The sequence below is a fragment of the Bos mutus genome, chromosome 23, assembly GCF_027580195.1.
Source record: "Bos mutus isolate GX-2022 chromosome 23, NWIPB_WYAK_1.1, whole genome shotgun sequence".
Classification (NCBI taxonomy): Eukaryota; Metazoa; Chordata; class Mammalia; order Artiodactyla; family Bovidae; genus Bos; species Bos mutus.
This window is the reverse complement of record NC_091639.1, coordinates 23,232,700-23,256,536: the sequence shown is the minus strand read 5'-3', so window position 1 is coordinate 23,256,536 and position 23,837 is coordinate 23,232,700. Positions and strand designations below refer to the sequence as shown.

The 23,837-nt window shown below is 44.6% G+C and overlaps 2 pseudogenes; both read left to right on the top strand.

Annotated features, from left to right (window-relative positions):
• Window positions 1–11,930: 11,930 nt before the first annotated feature.
• Window positions 11,931–12,371, top strand: LOC102275737 (interferon-induced transmembrane protein 3 pseudogene; annotated as a pseudogene).
• Window positions 12,372–12,692: 321 nt separating this feature from the next.
• Window positions 12,693–18,079, top strand: LOC102286791 (BOLA class I histocompatibility antigen, alpha chain BL3-7-like; annotated as a pseudogene).
• Window positions 18,080–23,837: the final 5,758 nt, after the last annotated feature.

Here is a 23,837-nt window from a genome sequence, read left to right as displayed (position 1 = left end):
ATCACACATGTAATATTTATTACACTCTTTCATCTTCTGTCATAAAGTTTCTTGAATAATTGAGATCTCTATTTGAACTTGGCCTGACTCCCTAGGTGCTCTAACTTCCATTGTTCTCCCACAAACCACACCCTCTTATTTTGGGTTTATGATTTAAGAAGTTTGGAATCCAGGTTTAAGATTGAGTTCAATCAATCCAGATAGCATGAAATGGTCAGCAAAGACTAGATTTGGTAAAACGTGCTAATATTACGTGTACTTCTCTTACTCTGGTGAAGTCCTAAGTGAGGTATTGGGTATACTTTTGTTATCTTTGATGAGTGAAAATTGAACTGTTCTTCATTTGTGAGGCTTTCAAAGAGAATAATAGCACCTTTAAAGACAATATTTTCTGACTTTGTGAAAATTACAATTCTGCCTTCATGTGTTCATATTAACTTAAGTGATATTTAAATATCAAAGAGTGAAATGAGAGTCATTATAGAGATCCTTAATTTTTTGAAGATAAAAAAGGAAATTTAGACCCCAACTGTGTTCTATTGATATTACTTCATTTTTACATGGATGTGTTAGCTTCAGTAATTACACACCCTTTCCTGTTTGGCAGAATGCCCAGAACTGAACAAATTCCAGCACAATTATTTACTTTATTTCTCTGAAACTGAAACAGCTCAACTGCTGTACACCTGCTTTTGCAACTTCCTTTTATTTGGCCCCTAGATTTATTTACAATGAAATAGTTCTCCCTGATACACCTCAGCCCCATGCAGAAGACAGAATTTTTACTTCAGCTGTAAACAAACATAGTTTGTAGCCTAGCTAAAAGCATTGTACTGTAAGTTCAACACTGAAAACTTCACACTTTCCCTTTTAGTAACATAGTAATTTTTTTCTCTTGGTAACTGAATTATCTTGGCAATTGTAATTATGTAATATAGGAACATCTTCTGTGCCTGAACTGCATCATCAAACACAAGGTAAGATTGGATCTTTTCTTAGTGACTTCTGTGGGATCATCAAATTTTACAGCTTTTTCTCTTTAATGTGATGGAATTAAGGTTCAAAGTGGGGTCAAGTGGTAGATGTCTTGCGACACTCTTCGGCCTGGATTCGAGAATTCTGAATTCTGGTAACTGGTTCTTAGGAGATCAGTCCTCTTAAACTGCATATGACACAGTAAAAATTTAACATTTCTCTTCCATGTGTTAATGATGTAGGGTACCCCCAGTTCGAGTATCTCTGTGGTTAAATAATACAAAAGAGTTTAGTTAACAGGTAAATTTTACATCTGCCCATGTTTTCCAGTAGTCTGATAAATGATCAGCTGGACCTGTGAGCACAGTTCCCAAGTCTTTCTGTCTGAGGCGTACATTTTGAGTAACTGATTTTTTGTTCTATTTAATTCCCTTGGAGACATCTTTTTAGACGTATTGACACAGTAGGTGGTTGTTCTGTTTTACTTTGTTTTGTTTGACGAGCTCTTAACTTCCAGGAGTTTGAACAGCTTCTGTCTGGCTCTTTATCCACAGCTGAATTACACTTGCAGACATGGAATACATAGTAGAAGACCCCCCAAACATTTATTGGGTAAATGAACTAAGAATGTAAAAATGCTCACTATCCCACTGTAGTTCATTTACACTTGATTTTAACTAGGTAAATATATATATATATATATTAAAAGCCTACTGTGAGCAAAGACTGTCCAGGAAAGAGATGGGAGGGATGGTCAGGAGACCTATAAAGGTGGTCTGTTTAATACAATTTCTGCCCTCAGAAGAATACAGAGTTACAAACCATATTGTATATTTTTATTTGTGGTAATTGGCACATAATGAATATTCATTCATTGGAACCAGAAAATCCAAGAATTTGTCCCCTTATTTTTAGTTAATCAGGCTATAGATATATATTGTATTATGCCAGTTTTATGTAAATTTAACTTAGGCATTATTATTATTATTAACTATTAGGCAAAATTATTTAATTTTACCATTGAATTAGCTGTACCTTTGGTTTACATTTGAAAGTAATAGAATATTTTTCCTTTATTAACAGTTAAAATCAACCTTGCCTTTGCATATTTAAAATGATAATTTTCTTTTCAGTTGAATAAGTCAGTTCACAATTCCTGTTCAGAGTTGAATTATGAATATATGGAATAATTTTTCCCCTGTACCTGCAAACTTTATGATATTAAATGTGAAATGAGTGGAAAAAAAAGAGCATTGGATGGGAACTTGCAGACTTGGATTTTGCTTGAACTATGTTAACTGGGCAAGTTATTCAACTGCCACAGTTCTCTGCTTGTTTCCTGGGAATGGAGGGTTGGATTATGAGCCTGCAGGTCTCCTCTGTACCAGCTGTCTCAGATTCTGAGCGCACGTTCCTGAGCAGTCACAAGGCACAGCATTCATGTAGGAGGACACCCCGCTCAGTACACTCATCCTTCAGGTGCTGAGATGCAAACAGCTCAACACTAACAAACACCAAATTTGTGCTGAGAAAATTCCTGAATGGATTTCAGAATTAAATACAAGTAATTCTGAGGTTGCTTTCCTGGTAACTCAGCAGTAAATAATCCGCCTACTAAGGCAGGAGACACAGGTTTGATCTCTGGGTTGGGAAGATTCCCTGGAGATGGGAATGGCAACCCTCTCTCTCTCTCCCGGCTTGTTTCCCTCTAGGCATCAGAGCAGACAAAGCTTGAACATCAGGTATGTGCCAGACACTGTTCCGAGCACTTCATTTATCAACTCAGCCAACCCTCACCACATCCCTAAAATGTCACACATTGTATTAAGTCCCAATTATGTCTCCTAGGCTCCTCTGGCTGTGACAGTCCCTCTCACTTCTCTTGTGTTTGATGACCTTGATCCTTTTGAGAACTCCTCAGGGATACTGTAGAATATCTCTCTTTTTGAGTTGGGTTTTTGGGAAGAAGACCACAGAGGTGAGTGACATTCTCCACACATCAAGGGTGTGTACTTGTCCACTCAAATATCACTATAAGTTCACCTCATCACCTGGCTAAGGTACAATTCCCAGGTTTCTCTTTGTGAACTTTTTATTTTCAGTTTCCCACTTTCCATGCTGTAACCTTTAGAAGGAAGTCATCATGTGCGGCCCACACTGAAGGGGGGGTCTGCTGTAAACACTGGTGTGCAGGGGTTTGTCTAAATATAAGTTTGCAAATAAGTTGGGGAAACACTAGATGAACTAGCAGACTGGATGGAGAGCCACTGTGTACCATCATGGAAATGATACTTTTGAAAAACGGCCTGAAAACTCCTTGTACTTGTAAAACCCTTGACTGATCATCTTCAGATTACATGTTAGGACACACATTCTCTGCTCCAGGACCCATCATATTTTGACTGAGTTGTTCTGCCATAGAAATTCCATCACTGGAAAAATGGGCTGGATTCTGCCCACTGCAAATAGCTGAAAATGCCATGTAATATACAAAGACAATATTAAAAGCATCAAAGAGGTGATGACATTCTAATAATGATGACAACACCCTAAAAAGAAGAGAAAGAACCTGCTTGGCCTCCACAGAGAACTCAGTCCTGAGAAGAAAAGGCTGTGTGAGTTTACTCCCCAGAGCCCAGGAATGGAGCCCAGCAGGTCCAGCTCTGTGTCCCCAGCTCTTCACTTTTCTACCTACCTGCCTTCCTTCTTAAAAATTTAGACAAACCTTTATAATTCCGATTATGATGTACATGTGTAATGTATGATATATGATTTAATGTATATTCACCATAAAACAAGTAATAAAGTGTTGAAAGTGATAAATGACAAAGTAAGAAAAAACTGTAATCCTCATGTTGGAAATATTTTGTTCCATTGTGCTTGTTTTTTTGTTTCTTATGCATCCTATGCTGTTGGAAGTATCCAAAGTTTCTCTCTCTAAATTGATGAGCACAGACCTCTGTGGCCCCCACCCTCCACTCTCCAGATGACATTTCCCAAGTCAGCTCACTCTCCTGAGTAAGAGGGGATTTTCAGTTCCACCTCCTCCAGTCCCCTCCACTTCTTTTTAAATTTTTTCTAAAAAATTAATAACTTTTTTCTATTTTTTCTCCATACTTTTTCTAAAATAAAATTTATTTGGCTGTGCTGGTTCTTAGTTGCAGCACAGGCGATCTTCCTTGCATCATGTAGGATCTCCCTTGCAGCACACAGACTGAGGCGCCCAGGCTGCAGAGAACATGGGTTTCAATAGTGGTGGCACATGGGCTTCATTGCTCCATGGCAGGTGGGATCTTAGTTCTATGATTAGGAATCAAACCAGCATATCTTGCATTAGCAGGTGGATTCTTAACCACTGGACCGCCCAGGAAGTCCCGTCAAACTCAAAGTCCTGTCTTTGAGTTTGAATAGGAGCATGTACTCATCTTAGTATCTTTGTGAGTGTCTGGTTGACACAGAGGTGATTTATGGTTTTCTATGATTTTTCATCTTTGGGTCATACAACTCTGTATTCCCCAAGTGTAAAAAATTCATGTATATTTTTGTCTACAAGAGAGGGGTCCAAGGGTGAAGGGAAAAAGAATTGATTGAATTTGAGGGGAAAGTATAGAAGAAGTTAAGAATTTTAAGGTGGAGCTTTCCTGGTGGCTCAGTGGTAAAGATTCCACCTGCCAATGCAGGAGACAGGTTCGATCCCTGGCTGGGGAAGATTCCACATGCTGTGGAGAATCTAAGCCTGGGTGCCACAGCTACTGAGTCTGTGCTCTAAAGCCTGCATGCTGCAACTTCTGAGCCCACAAGCCGCAACCATTTAAGCTCGCATGTCCTAGGCCCCGTGCTTTGCAACAAGAGAAGCCACCACGATGAGAAAACTATACACTGCAACTAGAGTGTAGCCCCCATTCCCAGCAACTAGAGGAAAGCCCATGCAGCAGTGAAGAGACAGCACAACCAAAAATAAATACATAAATAAAATTATTAAAAAATAATTTTAAGGTGGTGGATTCTAAGGTTACCTCTTCTGCTTTAATTTTACAAGTGTGTACAGGGCCTACAAGATATTCAATATCTGTTGTGTTCAATAAATACTTCCTCTTGGGCTAAGTGAAGACTTCTGTGTCTACTTATGTTTAAGTAGGTTAAGGAAAGCAACAAGTGCTCAGTGTAATAAGGACAAGGATTATCTCCAGCAATGGGCAGTTTTGAACTCTTATGACCTTAAGGTGATAAACCAGGGTTTGCTTAATGTCTGAACATTCTCGTTGTTAAAATACACAAGACCGAATAGACAAATCCATGATTTCCATGTGAAGATTGTATTTTAATATACATCAACCTGTGAGTCACACAGTATCTTTTGGGAGGAAGAGACTGAAAATTAAGAATACTCTAGATATGCACTGCCCAATATGCTAGCTACAAGTTATACATGGCTATTTAAATTAAATAAAACAGAAGCAGACTCACAGATATAGAGAACAGACTTGTAGTTGCCAAGAGGGAGGGGAGTTGGGGAAAGAATGGCCTGGGGGTTTGGAGTTAATAGATACAAGCTATTATGTATAGAATGGATAAGCAGGGGACTTCTGTGTTGGTCCAGAGGTTAAGAATCCACTTTGCAATGCAGGGGATGAGAGTTCCATCCCTGGTCAGGGAACTAAGATCCCACATGCTGTGGAGCAACTGAGCACATGCCCCACAATGAAAAGATCCCGCATGACACAACAGAGATCATTCATGGTGCAACTAAGACCAGACAGAGCCAAGTAAATAAAAAACAAATATTAAAAAAATAGAATGGATAATAACAAGATCCTACTGTATAGCACAGGGAACTGTATTCAATATCCTGGGATAAATCATAGTGGAAAAGAATATAAAAAGAAAAAATATATGTGTATAACTGAGTCCCTTTGCTGTACAGCAGAAATTAACACAACACTGTAAATCAATTATACCTCGATAAAATAAATAAAAATATTTTAAAAATTCACTCAGTAAATAAAATTAAAGTGCTCAGCACAACAGCCACTTTTGAGGTGCTAAGTAGCCACACTCAGCTAGTGGCTCCCTGACTGGACACGATTCCTTCATTACAGAATGTTCTGTTGGACGGGACTGCCCTTCATGCTTTGTGGGCCTCAAGTCAGATGCATTAGCCATGTGAGGTGAAACAGTCAATATTATTTCTCTTAGACAGTATGTCAGATATCTGTTTGGGATATGAATACATAGTAAGTTGTGAAGTTGCTCAGTCGTGTCCGACTCTTTGTGACCTCATGGACTGTAGCCTACCAGACTCCTCCGTTCATGGATTTTCCAGGTAAGAATACTGGAGTGGGTTGCCATTTCCTTCTCCAGGAGATCTTCCCGACCCAAGGATTGAACCCGGGTCTCCCGCATTGTAGGCAGACACTTTACCGTCTGAGCCACCATGGAAGTTCATAGTAAGTTGGTGTGAAACAAAACCAAAATTAGTTATAAGAGCATGTGGTGCCTTCAGGCACAAACTGTCCCAATCCCTAAGGGGAAACACCTGTCTCCCCACCACCCTTCCAGACTGAGGACACTCTCTGGCATCGCTTTCTAGGGGGTGAGTGCTCTTCCCAAGCAGCCAAGGGACAGGACCCTCAGCTGAGTTTGGGAAGGTCAGGAAGTCCAGTTCAGGGAGAAGGATTTTCCAAAATGAAGAGGAGGCAAAGGCAGGGATCAGTTGGGAGACTTACTGGTTTATTCAAAACAGCAGTTCTCAGAGTGTGATCTTTGGAATCCTTGACATAACTTAGACCTTTTTATGAGATCCATGGGGTGCAACCTACTTTCACAGTATTATTAAGATATGATGTGACTTTTCACTGTGTTGACATTTGCTTTGAGGTAAAACTTCACAATAATGAAGACTATGGCAGCAAACTGCAATAGTAATTATTTTCACCACAACTTACTTGCAGGGAAAAAAAAAGTAAATTTGCTTCAAAATGTCCTGATTGACACATTAAAAATTCTTATTTTTTGTTCATAAATAATAATGGAAAGAATATGAAAAAGAAAATGTATATATATACAAAATTGAATCACTATGCTGTACAGTATGAATTAACACAATATTGTAAATCAACTATAATTCAGTAAAATAAATTTTATAAATATTAATAAATGAAAATTCTTATCTTTAAATCCACATTTTTACAAAAAGTTATTTCTTTTTTTTAAAATGTACTTGACTTCATTGATGTTTCTCTTATTTCCCAATGCAGCAGTTTGAAAAAGCAGTTATTTCTTTATTTAGGTTGGGCCAGGTCTTGGTTGCAGCTCGTGGGTTCTTACCTGCAGCATATGGGGTCTTCAGTTGGCATATGGGACTTTTAGTTGCAACATGTGAGATTTAGTTCCCCAACCAAGGATTGAAATCTGGCCCACTGTCTTGGGAGTACAGAGTCTTAGCCGCTGGACCACCTAGAAAGTTCTTTAAGTCCACATTGTAAAAGTATCTCCTATAGCCACTGAGGTGCTGGAGCTCCTGGAAGTCCCTCATCCTGAGGAAAGGGAAGTTGGAGACTGAGATGGTCCCCAAAATGTGACACTCACGGTACAAGAGCAGGGCAAAGTTGGAAGCATCACTCTTCAAGTAGTCTAGAGACACCCCCAAGAGCACTCATGGAGTCCACCCCCAAACTGGTGCCTGGTACCAGCATGAGCCCTCTGAGCCCCTCCTGCTTCTCAGGATTCCCAGGTGTTTTGACCTCAGCCCCACCAACATCCTTCAGCAGAAGGAGCGAGAATGTGGAGAAATGCATGTGAGAGGTCGTGATGGGCCAGATCTGAAAGGACACACATCTGGGCCTCTCCTGCTCCATTGACAGCAACATGGTCCTGTGGCAACAAAGGAGGCTGGGAAGTCTTCTCCATGTGTCCCCAAGAGGGCAGAACAATTAAAGTTGTCAGCAACAGTGAGTGTTCATTTCAATTTATTTAGCTTTCAAATGTTTAGTGACAGTTTACCACACACCAAGCTCTGTGCAAAGAACAGCCTTAAAACAGATTGAGCAGCATCTTGTCGGAGAGAAGCTCTGAATCCACAGAAGGAGAAGCTCTGAATCCACAGAAGGAGAGATATGGTGGGAAGTGCCTGCCATCCCAGGAGAAAAGGAAAAGAGAATGTCTTCTGGAAGTTCATAGAGTGATTCTAGACTGGAAGGTGTCTGGAGATGATAGGATTCGGACTCTACTTTCAGAGAACAGAATACTGGTCGGAGAAGCTGGAATAGGAGCTTGGAAGCAGGGCCTTTAAATATAGGGTGTCCTAAGAAATAGTACGATATTGAATTCATTAAATTTGTACACTCTAAAGTTATGAATGGTCGGAACAATTACTCATATTAAATGAAAAAGAGTTGGACTCTCTCTCCTGCGTGCATGCGCTCTTTTCTTTCTCTCTCTCTTTCTCTCTCTCACTCTCCTGCTATCTTCTAAATAAAATAGAGTTGTAACACTGAAAAAAAAAAAAATGAAAAAGAGTCGAGTAAGATAAGGTAATCAAATTTTTTAGAAAGCTATGTAAATCCAGATGAAATCATAGATATGTTGAGTGATAGTTTTCTATTTTGTAAAGTATTTTCTTGTTAATATAAACAGAAATGTGCCATAAACTGCTTTGCTTGGATAGACTAACTTCTCCCCAGCAGACCACAGAGCTGGGATGTAGAAAGTGAACTCAGCACGTTTCCAACCTCTCTCTGCAGTTTTCCTGAGGCAGAGACCTCCTCTCTAGTCTCCCCTGTGGAACCAGCGCTTGACTCAGGGGCTCAGTCAGCACTCCCCAAAACACTGCACTTGGGAAGTGGCCTCTCGTGTCCTAGTCAAGACAGTAACTTCCTCTAGAAGGCACCTCCAAAACACTGAAACGTACAGAATTTGGTTTGCTCTAATAGCAGGACCGTGACGGTGGCAAGTTGGAATATGGGCTTCTTTTGCTGATTTGTCAAGGAGCCCTGCAGCACTCGCACCGTTCCTCACATTGCCCCTAGAGGACAGCCTATTGCTGCTTATGACAAACACACTGCCCCATTCCCTAGCTGTCCTCTCCAAATTAGCCTTAATCAGAGTTTTATAAACGTAGAGGATTCTTTAAGGTACATCGATTTGCTTTTCTTCTTTAACCTCTCTTGGAAACTATTGAAAGTCCACTACAGGTAAGCAAAGATAAGATGTGCCCCTGACATAAGTTGTCTCTGTGACACACAGACTTGTAAAATTATGTGTCCAGTCCCTCATCGTGTCCACCTCTGTCCTGTCTCTCTATCCATCTATAAACAGCTATTTGTGTAAAACAGCTTTTGACAGTCTATGTAATGTACTAGAGATGTTTTTCAATCATGTTGTCCCTGCTTTGTGATATGAAACTTTGGGTACCAAGTGGTCTGCTCAGAAGACAATGGGAATGTCCCTGACACCCTAGGAGACCACGTGAAGGTGGGCAGTAGATCTCAGTGGAGTCAGGCAAGGGGGAGATCTGCTGAGCAGAGCCAAGGTCCATACTGCCTCCTGTCCCCAGAGCACAAAGTCTGCCTTCCTGGGGGAACTTTGCTAAAATCCTGTATATTCTAAGAAACATCAGGGTGAGAATAATGAGCAATGATTGTAATAATTGTGAGAGAGAGATGAGGTGATGATTTTAGTTACCTGGTTTGTTCTCTGCCAACAACAGCATACACTATATTCCATTATAACCAGTGCTCAGCCATGTGAGAACATTGATTTTGAGTGTATGACAGGCCCCCAGACCAGCACTGGGCAAAGCAGACATGCCAATACTGCTGAATGAACACATTTAGGATCAGGACCTGACAGATTTGAGAATGTATTTGAAATTGGGACTCTCCTGGAGCTGTCCTGACAGGAGGACATCATAAATCAGCTGCCACCTCGCCTGCCAGGCCCAGGACACTGGAGAGCCTTCCATAGCATGCCTCAGTCAGGTCCTGCCTAGTTCCAGGTATTCCCCAGATCAAATCTCTCCATCTGCTCTAACTTCTCATGCTCACTTTGGCCTCCTTGATTGTCCTACTGTTTGTTCTCCACTCTAGGGATATGGAGACACCTCTAATTCCCTTGGGGAACAAATAAATACCAGATCCTATGGAGCTAAAGCTTAAATATGGGCTTTAATAGACTGTCAGTAATTACATGGACAAGTAAAATTCTATATGACTCTATCTTAATGATGCTGCTTTTCTTGAACAATGAATGGCAAAACTGATGGCATAAAATAGGTATGTGCTTTCTTTGAAGTGAGCATGCTTGATGAATGTCATACTTTCTCTGATGATGCTCTAAAAGACCTGATACATTGCAAGAGAACAGAAGTAAAGCATGTCATGTTATAATGTGATATAGAATGGTATGATAATTCTAAAATCTGCTATTATTCTCTTGTGCTAGAGTAATTTTAAAACAATGTGAATAGTGGTCTGTCAAACTTCTCATGCTTAGATGAAATTCAAAAGATGGTGTTCTAATCTTCACATGTATCTTGCACAAATATTGTTATGTTGCATTTCTTATTGCAAAAACGAGCTGCTTCCCTAAGGAAAATCAACTTCATGGTCACGTCTCAAAATGCTAATAAATAGTTCTTTTTCTCAAAAAAAGAAAGTATCTTCTATGATGACATGGGAAGTATACATTAAGAGCTTCTGCTACATTCCAAAGTCTTGTGACTCAAGGAAAACAATCTGTATGAGCTGAACTACCCTCTCTTGTGTGGAATACAGTCTCCACTTGAAAGAGTGAATGACACTGGAAGATTTATGTACCTTAGAGAAACAATGTATTACTTACAAAAAATCTTATATTAGTATAAGAGATTCAATATGGAAAAAAGCCTTAGGGATTTTGATGTAACAGAGCAGTAAATAGTCAGTGATACAATTTCAGGTCCACTTTGAAAATAACCTTTAAGAACCTACCAGTTCTATTGTTTTAGATTTGTATCAAAGATGAACTTACATAATTACATGAAAAGGTTATTAAAAATACTACTCCTACATATGTGTGGTGGTTGTGGTGTAGTCGCTAGGTCATGTCCGACTCTTGTGACCCCATGGACTGTAACCTGCCAGGCTTCTCTGACCATGGGATTCTCCAGGCAAGAATACTGGAGTGCATTGCCATTTCTTTCTCCAACATATGTGTGGGCCTTTTTATTTTCATAGATTTCAATCAAAATAACAGATTCAATGTAGAAGCAAACATGAAAATCCAATGGTCTTCTAATGAGATGGCAAGAAAGGGAATTGCAAAAATATAAAAATGTAAAAAAATGTAGACAGCATATTAAAAAGCAGAGACATTACTTTGTCGGTAAAGGTCCATATAGTCAAAGCTATGGTTTTTCCAGTAGTCATGGATGGATGTGAGAGCTGGACTATAAAAAAAGCTGAATGCCGAAGAATTGATGCTTTTGAACTGTGGTGTTGGAGAAGACTCTTGAGAGTCCCTTTGACAGCAAGGAGATAAAACCAGTCAATCCTAAAATAAATCAGCCCTTAATATTGATTGGAAGGACTGTTGCTGAAACTGAAACTCCAATACTTTGGCCACCTGATGCAAAGAACTGACTCATTGGGAAAGACCCTGATGCTAGGAAAGATTGAAGGCAGGAGGAGAAGGGGAGGACAGAGGATGAGATGGTTGGAGGGCATCACTGACTGGATGGACATGAGTTTGAGCAAGGTCCGGGAGTTGGTAATGGTCAGGGAAGCCTGGAGTGCTGCAGGCCACAGGGTCGCAAAGAGTCGGACACTACTGAGCAACTGAACTGAACTGAACTGAAGAAGCTTCACTGTTGCCCAAAAGCCAGGAAATGGAAATTCAGAGAAATTGAAACTCCTAAGTAAAGAAAGAGCCCCCTGAGTGTGTGCTGGCATCTGGACTGCAGTTGCTCCATCCCCACCATGAACTGCACATCCCAGCCCTTATTCACTGGGGCACACGGTGTGGTGCCCCCAGCCTATGAGGTGCTCAAGGAGGAGCATGAGGTGGCCGTGCTGGGGGTTCCCCAGAGCCAGGCCCCCATGACGACCACGGTGATCAACATCCGCAGTGAGACCTCTGTGCCCAACCACATTGTCTGGTTCCTGTTCAACACCATCTTCATGAACTGGTGCTGCCTGGGCTTCGTGGCATTCGCCTACTCTGTGGAGTCTGGGGACCGGAAGATGGTTGGTGACATCACTGGGGCCCAGAGGTACACCTCCACCGCCAAGTGCCTGAACATCTGTGCCCTGGTCCTGGGCCTCCTTCTGATTATCGTCCTCATCATCATTGTGTCCACCGGCTCCCTGATGATTGTTCAAGCAGTTTTGGAGCTCATACAGAACTATGGAGGCCACTAGTCCCTGCCCACAGCCCGAGACAGTCACCCCTTTTTCCTGCAGCCTATACAGGCACCTGTCCACCATGAAATAAAATGAAGCATTTGTTTAAAAAAAAACCTTCACTGTTCTCACTACTATGTTTGTTTTGGGAAATAACTTGTTTTCCATATTAAATGCATGGGTTATTAATATTATTCTAAACAAATTAATTAAACAATTCAAACTTTATTATTTCTACCATGGAAAATGTCTACTGGACTCAGGCAGACAGTGTGACAAGGAGCTCTCGGTGTAGGGATCAGGGCAAAGTCCCAGGTTCCCCGGACAGCGAGGCTCTCAGGGTCTCAGGGTCAAGGGCGGTGCCTGGGACCGGGACGCTCCCTCTTGGGGATTTCCATCTTGCCTTTCTTTCACTTTCTCTCTCTGCAGCTGTGTCGGGCCCTCCCATTGGGTGTTCGGTTTCTAGTTGCCAACAGTCGTCCCCGCGGTTCCGGGTTACAAAGTCTTTGTGCAGCCGCTGGACTCTCTTCTTCCCAGACCCCCGGGATGCGGGTCGTGGGGCAGAGAACTCCTCCTGCTTCTGCTGCTGGATGCGCTGATCCTCACTGAGACCAGGGCGGGTGAGTCAGGAACGGCCTCTGCGGGGAGGGGCGAGGGGACCGCCCGGGGATCGGGCGGGGCAGGACCCCCAGGGAAGGACCCCTCTGCCCCCGACTAGACCCGCCCCCTCCGCCTGGTCCCGTCCTGTCTCTCCTTTGCTTCCCGCCCCTCCTCTCGCCCCCAAGGCCTGGTCCTTCTCCGACCGTTTCCGTATCACAAGCTCCTCTCCCCCTCCCCCGCTCCATGCCGGGTCACCTAGGACCCGGGACCCGCGTCAGCAGGAGGGTCCAGATCTTACCCCTCCCCGCCCCCAGGGTCCCACTCCCTGAGGTATTTCTACACCGCCGTGTCCCGGCCCGGCCTCGGGGAGCCCCGCTTCATCTCCGTCGGCTACGTGGACGACACGCAGTTCGTGCGGTTTGACAGCGACGCCCCGGATCCGAGGATGGAGCCTACAGCGCGGTGGGTGGAGCAGGAGGGGCCCGAGTACTGGCATCAGGAGACGCAGAGGACTAAGGACACCGCACAATTTTTCCGAGTGTACCTGAACACCCTGCTCGGCTACTACAACCAGAGCGAGGCCGGTGAGCGACGCGGGCCCGGGTCCGAGTCACGACCCCCATCCCCAGGGACCAGCGGGGTCGCCCCGAGTCTGCGGGTCTGAGGGTCACCCCAATATTGAGGAACACACCCGACCCCCGCCCGGGAGGAGCTCGTGGGACTTGACCCGGTTTCATGTTCAGTTTGGGTTTATTCACCGCGGGTGGTCGGGGCGGGTCAGGGTCTCACACCGTCCAAGAGATGTACGGCTGCGACGTGGGGCCGGACGGAGGTTTCCTCCGCGGGTATGATCAGTTAGCCTACGACGGCAGAGATTACATCGCCCTGAACGAGGACCTGCGCTCCTGGACCGCGGCGGACACGGCGGCTCAGGTCACCAAGCGCAATGCTGAGGCGGCAGGTGATGCGGCGTGTGAGGATCTACCTGGAAGGCAAGTGTGTGGAGTGGCTCCGCAGATACCTGGAGACGGGAAGGACACGCTGCTGCGCGCAGGTACGAGGGGCGCGGGCGCCTCCCTGATCCCCTCGGGCTGGAGCTGGCTTCCCACGAGGAGAGGAAAATGGGGTCCCTGTGGGAACAGCGCCGCAACTTCCTGTCAGGAGAGGGAGGAATCCGCCCAGGTTTTCATATTCTGTACAAGACGGTGACTCGCCAGTGGCCCCACTTGTTATTTAGTCGCTCAGTCGTGTCCGACTCTTTGGGACCCCAGAGACTGCAGCACGCCAGTCTTTCCTGTCCATCACCAACTCTGGGAGCTAAGCTCAAACTCATGTCCATTGTGTCTGGTGATGCCATCCAACAATTTCATCCCCTGTCATTCCCTTTTCCTCCTACCTTTAATCTTTCCCAGCTTCAGGGTCTTTTCCTTTAAGTCGGCTCTTCACATCAGGTGGCCAAAGTAGTGGAGTTTCAGCTTCAGTATCAGTCTTTCCAATGAATATTCAGGGTTGATTTCCTTTTGAATTGTCTAGTTTGAACTCCTTGCTGTCCAAGGGACTCTCAAGAGTATTCTCCAACACCACAGATCAAAAGCATCAATTCTTCAGCACTCAGCCTTCTTTATGGTACAACTCTCACATCCATACATGTCTACTAGAAAAAACATAGCTTTGACAATATGAACCTTTGTCGGCAAAGTGATGTCTCTGCTTTTTGATATGCTGTCTAGATTTGTCATAACTTTTCTTCCAAGGAGCAAAGTCTTTAATTTTGTGGCTGCAGTCACTGTCCACAGTGATTTTGGAATCCAAGAAAATAAAGTCTGTCACTGTTTATATTGTTTCCCCGTCTATTTGCCATGAAGTGATAGGGCAGAGGAACCAGAGATCAAATTGCCAACATCCACTGGATCATCGAAAAAGCAAGAGAGTTCCAGAAAAACATCTATTTCTGCTTTATTGACTATGCCAAAGCCTTTGACTGTGTGGATCACAATAAACTGTGGAAAATTCTTCAAGAGATGGGAATACCAGACCACCTGACCTGCCTCTTGAGAAACCTATATGCAGGTCAGGAAGCAACAGTTAGAACTGGACATGGAACAACAGACTGGTTCCAAATAGGAAAAGGAGTACGTCAAGGCTGTATATTGTCACCCTGCTTATTTAACTTCTATGCAGAGTACATCATGAGAAATGCTGGGCTGGAAGAAGCACAAGCTGGAATCAAGATTGCTGGGAGAAATATCAATAACCTCAGATATGCAGATGACACCACCCTTATGGCAGAAAGTGATGAGGAACTAAAAAGCCTCTTGATGAGAGTGAAAGGAGAGTGAAAGAGTTGGCTTAAAGCTCAACATTCAGAAAATGAAGATCATGGCATCTGGTCCCATCACTTCATGGGAAATAGATGGGGAAACAGTGGAAACAGTGTCAGACTTTATTTTTGGGGCTCCAAAATCACTGCAGATGGTGACTGCAGCCATGAAATTAAAAGATGCTTACTCCTTGGAAGGAAAGTTATGACCAACCTAGATAGCATATTCAAAAGCAGAGACATTACTTTGCCAACAAAGGTCCATCTAGTCAAGGCTATGGTTTTTCCTGTTCATGTATGGATGTGAGAGTTGGACCGTGAAGAAAGCTGAGCACTGAAGAATTGATGCTTTTGAACTGTGGTGTTGAGAAGACTCTTGAGAGTCCCTTGGACTGCAAGGAGATCCAACCAGTCCATTCTGAAGGAGATCAGCCCTGGGATTTCTTTGGAAGGAATGATGCTGAAGCTGAAACTCCAGTACTTTGGTCACCTCATTCGAAGAGTTGACTCATTGGAAAAGACTCTGATGCTGGGAGGGATTGGGGGCAGGAGGAGAAGGGGATGACAGAGGATGAGATGGCTGGATGGCATCACTGACTCGATGGACATGAGTCTGAGTGAACTCTGGGAGTTGGTGATGGACAGGGAGGCCTGGAGTGCTGCAATTCATGGGGTCGCAAAGAGTCGGATACAACTGAGCGACTGAACTGAACTGAACTGAACTGATGGGGCTGGATGCCATGATCTTCAGTTCTCTGAAGGACAATTAAGGAATCCATTGTCTTTGACTAAGAACCAGTAAACCATCCCTGAAAAAGCTGGTCAGTGCTGCCCTTTGACCCTGGCCATCATCTTGTGAACCATGACTTTGTCTCTCAAGGCTTGTTCTCACCCTGAGAACATCTTAGGAGCCCTGACTCCAGTTTTTCTAAGTCATTCAGCCTCCTCCCACATCAGGACCATTACTCTGTATTCTGCCTCTTACATGGAGCCTCCTCCCTTAGCTGTCACCCTGACTCCAGAACTTTCCAAGGACTAGGAGCTGTTCCCAGACCCTGGAGTCCAGGCTGGTGTCTGGTGTTTGTGCTGCTTCTTTTCAAACCCATTCTCCTGCTTATTCTCAGGATGGTCACCTGATGCTGCTTCCAGTGGCCCATGGAGGTAACACAAAATGTGAGTTTTCTGATTCTTCTTCCTCAGACCCTCCAAAGACACATGTGACCCATCACCCCATCTCTGACTGTGAGGTCACTTTGAGGTGCTGGGCCCTGGGCTTCTATCCCGATGAGATCTCACTGACCTGGCAGCGTGATGGGGAGGACCAGACTCAGGACATGGAGCTTGTGGAGACCAGGCCTTCAGGGGATGGAACCTTCCAGAAGTGGGCGGCCCTGGTGGTGCCTTCTGGAGAAGAGCAGAGATACACGTGCCATGTGCAGCACGAGGGGCTTCAGGAGCCCCTCACCCTGAGATGGGGTAAGGAGGGGGTTGGAATGGAGCTTCCTCTCAGATAAGGCAGGAGCCCTTCTGGACAGGATCAGCAAGGTCAGGACTGAAGCCTGAAGTCTGTGCCCCTTCCCTTTCTTCCACAGAACCTCCTCAGCCCTCCATCCTCATCATGGGCATCATTGTTGGCCTGGTTCTCCTCATGGTCACTGGAGCTGTGGTGACTGGAGCTGTGATTTGGAGGAAGAAGCACTCAGGTAGGGAAAGGAGGGAGGATCTGAGTTTTCTTGTCTCACTGGGTGGGTTTCTGGCCCAGGTGGAAGTTTGCCTGCCTCCTTACTGAAAAGTACCCTCCACACACATGTGAAATCTGAGCTGATGCTAAGACTGACCCTTTTGTAAAGAACATGTGAAAATGAAAGACAAATTTTTCATCTTCATAATTCCAGTTGGGGGCCTGTTTCTCAGCATTTGAAGGTCAGGAGGGAATGTCCCTGCTGAGGACAGACCTCCAGGAGGGCAGCTGGTCCAGTCCCCCCATGTCTCCTTCCTTCATGTTCCTGAGCCTGTCCTGGATTTTTGGTCACAGTTCTGAAAAGTTCTTTTTTGTCCAGGACTAGGGAGTTCCTCTAGGATCTCATGACTCAGTCATCTCCCTGGTCTCTCACATGATACTTTCTTCTCACAGGTGAAAAAGGAAGGGGCTACACCCAGACTGCAAGTAAGTACAGAGAGGGTGATTCCTGAGACCCTTGTGAGGGTGCAGACAGGAGGCCACTCACCCTCCTCAAAGTGGCTTCTCCAGTCTCTCTCCTGTGGGTTCTGACCACATCCTGGTCTTGTTCTCCCCCAGGCAGTGACAGTGACCAGGGCTCTGATGTGTCTCTCATGGTTCCTAAAGGTGAGACCCTGGGGCGTCTAGATTGGGAGAGGGGTTGGGGCAGAGAGAACACACTGGGTGGCGGGGGTCTCTGAGTGGGACATGTGAGCGTGTGGGGGGCTGTGGAGAATGTCAGCCCTTACATGACTGACTGAACTGCTTCCTGATTCTTTTCTCTCACAGTGTGAGACAGCTGTCTTTTGGGGACTGAGTGATGCTTGGTCCCACTTTGTGACGTCAGATCTCCAGACCTGCAGCTGCATCTGAATGTGCCTGTGCTCCTATTAGCATAACGTGAAGAGGTGGGGAGACTGCCCACTGCTCCCCCTCCCCACCCTGACCTGTGTTCTCTTCCCTCATGCACATTCCTGTTCCAGCAGAGACAGAGCTGGACCCTCTCCATCGCTGTCTTTGCTTCACATGCGCCGCTGAGTAAAGATGTCTTATTTGCCTATTGGCAATAAAATCTATCTTGAATTACTTTTTTCTAATACCTGCCAAGAGAGTTTACTGGGAAAGTAAAATAGAAGATTCCTTCAGTTTAAGAGAGAAAATGAACAGAAGCACCCGGAACCTTCCAGAATGGTTTTGATTGCTGTGTTCAGTCTGTTGCAGGAGGGACAGGAGGAGACTCTGAGGAGCTGGGCAGGTCGGAGCCTGTGTCCAGTCAGTGTTCAGTGCATCGTGGGCTTTGGTGTGGTCACTCCTGGGCTGGGTCGTATTCTCAGCCCCTTTGTCCTTATCCCTTCAGTCAATCCTTGTCCCACCAAGACCTGTGTTCACAGGGACTCAGAAGTCACCTGGGCCTTGTCCTGTCTCTAGGATGGTGGGCAGCGAGGACTTCCTGTCACCATATAGCCTAGACTCAGCCAAGGTCCTGCCCGCAGGGCTTTTTTGTGTATATGGGTTTATATTTTGCTTATTTAGGGTTTTTCTAAATAATGGTTGTTTTTTCCTCATGTCTAGAGTTCTGTTATTCTGCTCTGTGTGTCCCCCAGCTCTGACAGAGACAGGAGTCATTGTCACCAAAGTCCTGCATAGAGGATTCTCAGTGCTACCAAGAGAGAAACTCTCGTCTTACTCAGCTCTTGCCAGCCTTCTCAGGCTGTTTCCTGGATTCTTCTTTGCATCCTTTCTGCATCTTTGTTTAAGGTACCAGATTCTGGGGTTATCATAGAGGAGGGACCCAATAGTTTCCAGTCTTAATTCTTGCTGGATTTCTATCATCTCTGCAGCCTGTCACTTCTTCCAATCCAAATTTCTGGATTTAAAAACTGCTGCCTAATAGTCACAGCAGGTTGGAATATGGGACATGTCAGCCTGGGATCTTTTCTGAAGAGAAAATATCATTATGTATAGAGTGCAGACCGGTCGGTGTGGGAGGGAGGGCTGATCAGCTCTTGTGGGGAAAGCACAGGCAGCACTGATGTCAGTGTGAGTGGATGAGGTGCTGTAGCTGCTGCGAGAGAGCAAGTGGCCTGAGTCCACATTAATGAAGATGGAATACAGAGGCGTCTACATTGATCGTTCCTTCATCTGGTATTTAGATGTGTGCTTGATAGAGGATGCTCTATTTTTGCATCTGTGAAACCTCAGTGAACTAACAGCAGACACCCTTTGTTGGCCTCGGGCAGTGTGTTCTGGTGAGGGGGGCAGAGTGAGCCTAATAAGTGAGGGAAGTGTCTGCCTAGAGATGGCAAGTGCTCTGAGGAAGGTGACCCAGAGTACAAGTGTGTGGGTACAGGGAATGTGGCTGTTTTACTAGGGTGGTCAGTGTAGGCCTCGTTGAGGAGATGATCTTTGAGTAAAGATGTGAAGGACCTGAATGTCCACAAGCATGTCTGGGGGTAGTTCTCTCCAGGCAGAGGAGCCTCCAGTGCAAAAAGCAGGAGGGCAGGAGAGTGTGTGTGTTCAAGGAAGAGCCAGAGGCAGGTGTGGCTGGAAGAGCAAGGCATTGAGATGAGATCCAGTGTCTGGCCAGATCATGTGGGCCTCCAGGATATTAGAAGGTGTCTGATGCCTGTGAAATATGTGGACTCATAAGATGGTTTGAATTGAAGATGACCTGGTGTGACTGCTCGTTAGAAGCATCAGTCTAACTGCTGAGCAGAATCAGGAGGTGAAGGGTGAGTGATGCAGTGGAGGAGCCTTTAGGATTAGTGTGGTGCCAGGAGCCAGCATGGGAGATCCCTCCCATGACAAGGTCATGTGGAAGAGATCTGACGAGCAAGGTGGATCAGGACTCGAGGGACCCCCTGGATCTGCTCGAGCATCTACCCCCAAACCAGAATCTGTCTGTCTTACTATTTTGTGCCTTTCACCAACTCATCTGACATTAACGGGGGGCTATCCCTGACCACCTTTCTCTGGAAAAAGTCAACTTAAGGCTTTAGTTAATAAGTCTCCTGGGCATGATAAGAGTATTTCAATTCAAACCCCTCTGATGGCTTTCTAGCTTGCCTGACAGGTTTATCCAGACTCTTGCAGCTACGCATGTGATTGTTCACAGCCTCCCAACCGTGAGAGACATGGGAAGCCTAAAACATTCTAAAAATATAGAGCCTTTCAAAGAGTTAAAAAATATTAGAGTAGTGCTTGTGTAGATTTCATTGTTGAGCCAATGCTTGCTGCCAAGTTCCCACATCCCTTACCCATTGTGCACCTGGGAGTGCATTGGTTAACATAGTTGGAATGTAAGAAAAACAAGTAGTAGCCTTGGAATTAACCACATCAGACGTTTGAGCTAGTTGGTTCTTTCTTTGTTGTAACTCACTGCACCTTTGCTCCTTGAGAATGTAACTCTGTTTAGCACTTTCTGAGGCTGACATAGATTAGAAATATGAAGAAAAAACACTCAAGGGAAAATAAGTTTTCTGGCTGATCAACCTGTATCAAAAAAGAGTTATAAAATGTCCACAAGCCTCCAAGGCCAGAAGATAATGTACACAACATTGTTTATGGGAAAGGTATGCAGAAAAAATCCTGGTTTTTATAAAGACAAAACAGATGTAATGTTTGGGCTGACTCTGGATGACTTTGCATCTTTCATTTCCCTCTATGTATAAGTCAAGGTATAAAAGTTCCTTTTGAAATTAAAGTTAAGGGCCTCGCTCACCGAAGCTTGGTCTCCCTGTGTCATTCTTTCTCTCTCTCTCTCGCCGACGCCGTCTCTCCTGAGGGTACCCCTGGATCCTGCTGGGGCTGGACCCTGGCAGGGTGGTGTCCAGGGTGGGGATGCTGGTGCTCCCCTGGACCCTCATTAGATCTAGACAGTCGGGAGTAGAGCCTGAGAATCTGCATTTGTAATAATGTTGGTGCTGATGCTGCTGGTCTTCAGATCACACTTTTAGTAGCAGGAACATACATAGACTGGGATTCCCACATGCTGTGCATCAGCCTCACACACACACAGAGGTTGTTAAATAAGCAATCCCTTGGTCTTGTCCTAATACTCTGAGAATGTGGTTCTGGGGAGAGGCTGAACATTTTGTAAGAAGCCCCACAAGCAATTCTGATGATCAGCCAGTTTGGGAATCCCTGAGGTATATGAAAGCCAGTGGCCAGAGAGGGATCTTAAATCCACATTTAAAAGTATTTTTTTTCTTCAGAAAGAAAAAAGAATATTTATATTGTCAATTATGAGGTGTGATGTTGAGAAATAATGTAGTTCTTATTCCACTTGAAGACTGAGGCAGTGGTTCACAGTTCAGCGTAATGAAATCCTTGCTCTCTGAAACTATTCTCCAGGTTGAGTTCTCCTCACTTATTCTTGGAGCTAACAATGGGATCCAAATAAAGTTAGACATACAGTACTATATATATATGGCTCCACGGGAACAGGATCCAGTGTCCACTCCAGGCCAGGTCCCACAAAGGAAGTTTTGGCCCTGCTGGGGCACAGTGTCACTGCTCACACAGTGAGCTCCTCATGCTGGACGTGGACCCCACACTGAGGATGACTATCACTGAGGCTCCTGACAACTGGAGGTGGTGTGACTCCCACTCTCAACACCCTTGTCAGATGCATCCTGCATAGCTCCAGCTTCTCTATGTCACAATGTCCTGAGTAGAGTCTGACATGTGGTCACCTGGGTGGTGGGACCTCAACATCATGCTGTGCTCTCTGGCAAGAATATTTGGGAAAGTGGGTTTTCTTCTTTAATGGAGGAAGGTGGTCTCTGCCTCCTACCAAGACTCTTTCAGTGTGGAATTCTCCTAATGTGGAAATGCTCCTAATCAGGTGAGGGGGAGAGAGGGATGGACAAGAATGTCAAATTTCAATTTTTAGAGCAAAGATCTGGAACTGGAACTTGACCTGGTACAATGCAGGCACTTGGGTTTGGCTGAAAGAACAAGTGACTAATAAATGCCATCCGGGGTAGACATCTGCTTGCTTACTTGTTTGTTTTGTTTTCATTGGAGTGTAACTGATTTACAATGCCGTGTAACTTTCTGCTGTAGAATACAGTGAATCAGCTTGAAATATATTCAGTCTTTTCTAGATTCTTTCCGCATGTAGGCCATTAGAGAGTGCTGGGTAGAGTTCCCTGTGCTATGCAGTATCCACAGCACTTTAAAGTGCTGCCCAGATGGTGGTGGAAGGAGATCCTAGGAGGATGGCTCTGCTCCAGATGCAGAAGAATCCAGACCAGGTGTGAGCATGTCAGCAGGGTCCAGGACGACATTTCCAGAAAAGGAAAAACTGATGGAATATCCAAAGTATCCACACTTCTTGAAAGAGTCATGCAAACAGAGGAATCATTAGAGCTGAATTCATGAGAGATTCATAGAACGTAATCAGCAAGCACAAAGGCAAGTGTTAATTCAGAGAGGACAAGAGGTTGTGTAGAAAGTGAGAGGTAATAGAGTTTACACACGAGTGTGTCAGCTAAAATTGGCACTTGTTGAGAGCATCTGCCATCTGCCTCTCCAGAGACTGACTCCTGGGCTGCTACAGCTGTCGACCTTCGACACACCCTCAGGAAGTGCAGGGAGGAGAATGAGGCCCTTTGTCCTCCAGAGAAGCTAGTGGAATGGGTCTTTAGAGAGATTATTTTCAAGAACTGATTTTGTGATCTCAGTTCCTGCATCTCATATCTGTTCCTGTTGTTCAGTCACTAAGTCGTGTCTGACTCTTTGTGACCCTATGGACTACAGCATTCCAGCCTTCCCTGTTCTATGCTATCTCCTAGAGTTTGCTCAAGGTCATGTCCATTGGCTCAGTGATGCTATCTAATCATCTCATCCTCTGTCCCCACCTTCTCCTTTTGCCTTCAGTCTTTCCAAGAATCAAGGTCTTTTCCAATGAGTCAGGTCTTCTCTTCAGGTGGCCAAGGTATCAGAGTTTCAACTTGAGCATCAGTCCTTCCCATGAGTATTCACGGTTGATTTCCTTTAGGATAGACTGGTTTGGTCTCCTTGCTGTCCAAGGGACTCTGAAGAGTCTTATCCAGAACCACAATTTGAAAGCATCAATTCTTTGGCCTTCAGGTTTCTTAGTGGTCCAGCTCTTACATTTGTACATGACTACTGGAAAAACCATAGCTTTGACTAGATGGACCTTTGTTGGCAAAGTAACGTCTCTACATTTAATATGCTGTCTAGGTTGGTCATAGGTTTTTTTCCAAGGAGCAAGCATCTTTTAATTTCATGACTGCAGTCACCATCTGCAGTGATTTTGGAGGCCAAGAAAATAAAGTCTGTGACTGTTTCCATTGTTTTCCCATCTATTTGCCACGAAGTGATGGGACCAGATGCCATGATCTTCGTTTTCTGAATGTTGAGCTTTAAGCCAACTTTTTCAATCTCCTTTTTCACCTTCCTCAAGAGGCTTTTTAGTTCTTCGACTTCTGCCATAATGGTGGTTCCATCTGCGTATTTGAGGTTATTGATATTTCTCCTGGCAATCTTGATTCCAGCTTGTGCTTCATCAAGCCCAGAATTTTGCAAGATGTACTCTGCATAGAAGTTAAATAAGCAGGGTACAATATACAGCCTTGACGTACTCCTTTACCAATTTGGAACCAGTCTGTTGTTTCATGTCCAGTTCTAACTGTTGCTTCCTCACCTCCATATAGATTTTGCAGGTAGGTAGGTAAGGTGGTCTGGTATTCCCATCTCTTGAAGAATATTTCACAGTTTGTTGTGACCTACACAGTCAGCTAAAACAAGACCAGAAGCAGACTGTGGCTCAGATCATAAAGTCCTTATTGCCAAATTCAGACTTAAATTGAAGAAA